General features: G+C 32.7%; 1 long non-coding RNA gene across 1 annotated transcript; it reads right to left on the bottom strand.

Moving 5' to 3' along the window:
* Positions 1-812: 812 nt before the first annotated feature.
* Positions 813-1,997, bottom strand: LOC148780785 (uncharacterized). The gene is made up of 2 exons (XR_016060540.1): positions 1,914-1,997; positions 813-1,772 (listed from the first exon to the last, which is right to left on the bottom strand). It is a non-coding gene; the product is annotated as an uncharacterized LOC148780785 (long non-coding RNA).
* Positions 1,998-3,270: the final 1,273 nt, after the last annotated feature.

Raw genomic sequence — 3,270 nt, 5'->3', positions numbered from 1 at the left:
TCCTCATGGGGGTGAATGTATTATTTTACTTCCCCTTGAGCAATATGCGTTGTATGTGAGGACAATAGTTTAAATTGCTTAACACAATGCAATTTTTTTAAAATATTTGTAAAATTATCAGCTATTATTTGAAGCCCATTTATACTCCTATTTGAGGATTTTCTCCATGGGTTGTGTGTTGCATAAGGTTGCAACCGTAGACAATCAATTAAGAAGCACCTACAAGTTTTGCTAAATATATTTTTTGGTGTAAAAAATGCTTCATATGGCTTGATAACCATTTTCTCTAGTTATAAAATTTTAAACCCCAAAAATAATTCAAATCCAATAGATCTATAGACAAATGAAAATTTTGAAAATGGACGGTCCAGATAATGGGTTGCAAGATACACTTTTTTGAGGACTCGAAATCTTTTTTTTTTTTCATGCTCATACATCTCGATGTCAAGATGATCAATTAAATGATTTACCAACATTAACAATGCTTTTATGATAGATTTTTGAGATACATCATGATTCTACATTTTAAAATTGCAACTTTATAAACTTTTTCCCTTCTCCATGAAATAAACCGTGTCATTATAGTCAATTCTTATTCACTTCTATATGTGTGCCATGGCAGCCTTTATACGATGAGTGAACTTTTTGCAACTTTTTATGCCCTATTTCATAGTTATGAACGCATCTTATATTTCATATTTATTAGAGATTTTTTTTTCAATTTTTTAATTGATTTGGAGCTCAAAAGCTACTCGAAATCAAAATGTCCTCCAATATTATAAGTGAACCATCCAACTTGCTGGACACTTAAATCTAGAGAGTTTTCATCTCACAATAAATTATTATTTTCTATTTTTATACCTAACATGCATCAAAGTGAGAACTTAATTCACACCAAGGCTTTAGAAAATGGATCGGTGACGTAGATCGCATATTCAGATTTTGGATCCAGTTTGATGCATCGATGATCAAGTTTTTTGAATGTTAGCTTTAGGGTAGTGGTAATGGCTGATGCATCGTGGAAAACCTATCAGTCAATAGCTTGAACATACGATTGATAGCTTGAACGCACGCTTGACAGCTTGAACGCACATCCGATAGCTTGAACGCACGGTTGATAGCTTGAACACACGATCGATGGCTTGAACTCACGTCCGATAGCTTGAACTCATGACCAATAGCTTGAACTCACGATCGATAGCTTCAACTCATGGTCGATAGCTTGAACTCACGACCGATAGCTTCAACTCATGGTCGATAGCTTGAACTCACGACCGATAGCTTCAACTCATGGTCGATAGCTTGAACTTACCCTCGATAAATCTGACTGCCGCCCCATAAGTGGAACTTACACCCAATAAGCCTTGCACTAACTCTTATCCTGGGAAAAATTCTGTAGAACCTTCCCTAGACCGTAATAAAGCTTGTATTGTACCAAAACCCTCCTAGTACCAGTCGGACACCCGTCGAAGTTGGAATATGGATCTTGAGGTTATATCTAGAAAAATGAAATACTCCTAGTACCAGTTGGACTCCCGTAGGAGAGTCAGAATACGGATCTTGAGGTTATATCTTGAAAAAATGAAACACTTTTAGTGCTAGTCCGACTCCCGTAGGAGTCGGAATCTGGATTCGGAGGTTATACAAAGGGGCAACAAAGATCAAGATCTAGAAGCATGAGAGGAACTTGCTTTCTTCGAAGTGTTGATCACCCCTTACCCGGTACAAAACTAAGATGCGATAGGGTGTCTAGTGAGCACACCCCCAGGATACTGCAATATCATAAACAATCAGATTTTTTGAGTTGCATGCTCAGAAAACCTTCTAAAAACACAATAGCTAAACTGATCTTACTTAAATGAAAAAAAAACATCAAGAAGAAATTCTATTAGTTCATTTTTCTTGAAAAATACCTCAAATCCTTCTTCAAATTATTGCCGAAAATCTCTATTAACTTCACTCCTTTCACTCTCCCAAATTTATACTATCTCCATATGCTTTCTCTTTCCTGGCCAAGGCTTTTATAGTAAAAAAATAATATAATATAAGGAGGGTAAAGAAGTGGCAACTAAAGAGAGAGACACATGGAGAATGCGTAATGCCGGATGCATGGACATTCCTTCCCAAGTGGGTAAGGAGGTGAGGTCATCATGACCAAGTAACAATTAAAAACAAATAAGATAAAACAAAAAGGTGCGAGGAAGAAGTGGTGGTATATGCATATCAAAAAAACATGATGGACCACCACCAATCTTAACAGTAAAAAGGATTTTGAAACTTCAAAAAATTTTAAATAAAAATTAACACTGAATTGGTCATTATAAAATTTTAAAATTTTGAAAAAATAGAAGTGGGGTCGGTGATTTCTCTAACTTGTGTTAGAGAAGTGGCCTAGACGTAATGGATTTCTGAATCGACACCCTATCAACAATGGTAAGGTGATACCCCATATATCACCCATATGAGAGCGCTTGGATTTGAAACATGAGCTTTTGTTGCGAGAAGAAGCCATGAGTTAAATTTTGTTACTAAATTCTTTTATTTTTTTTGTTCTCTTTTTAGGTAATAAGTGGAAAGCAATGGTTTAAAAAATGGATCGGTGATTTGGATCGGGCACCTCAAAAATCCATTTAGATTGGTGAATGAACAATCCGGATCAAGAATTGGTCGAATCGATCGGATTAAACCTTAAAAAAATCCGAAAAAATTATTAAAATTCATTATAAATCTTATTTTTTAATAATCCAATAAGAAATAGGGATACTACATTATCATTCCATTTTTTTTTTCATCAATTTACGAATATTGAGATGTTCTTTTGCAGTTTGAACTTATGTTAACCATTAAATTTGCATTACATAAAAGGAAAATCATATAATCATCATTGAAAAAATATATAATCATACATGGACTACAATAAAGAATGGATTAAATCGATGAAAAAATGGCCACTAAAATATTGAATTATTGTATTATCTTTTATTTTTATTTTATTTTATTTTTTTTATGACATTATTTTCTTCCTTTTATTTTTTTTTAGAAGATAAATTACTTTTTGACAAGAAATGTTTGTTGTGTTATCTTTTATTTCAATTTTTTTCTTGTATTATTTTTTTTGGAAGATAAAAATAAGACTTTTTTTTTTTATGACATTATTTTCTTCCTCTTTATTTTTTTTCATGAGATTATTTCTTTCATTTATATTATTTTTTTCCATTTTATTTTTTTGATGATATTATTTTTTGCCTTATATTTTTTTGAGAATATAAA

Source organism: Amborella trichopoda, chromosome 8 (assembly GCF_054954075.1).
Source record: "Amborella trichopoda isolate Santa Cruz 75 chromosome 8, AtrichopodaSantaCruz75HAP2 v2.0, whole genome shotgun sequence".
In the NCBI taxonomy this organism is placed as follows: Eukaryota; Viridiplantae; Streptophyta; class Magnoliopsida; order Amborellales; family Amborellaceae; genus Amborella; species Amborella trichopoda.
The sequence above is the reverse complement of the archived record's forward strand: the minus strand, read 5'-3'. Positions and strand labels throughout refer to the sequence as shown.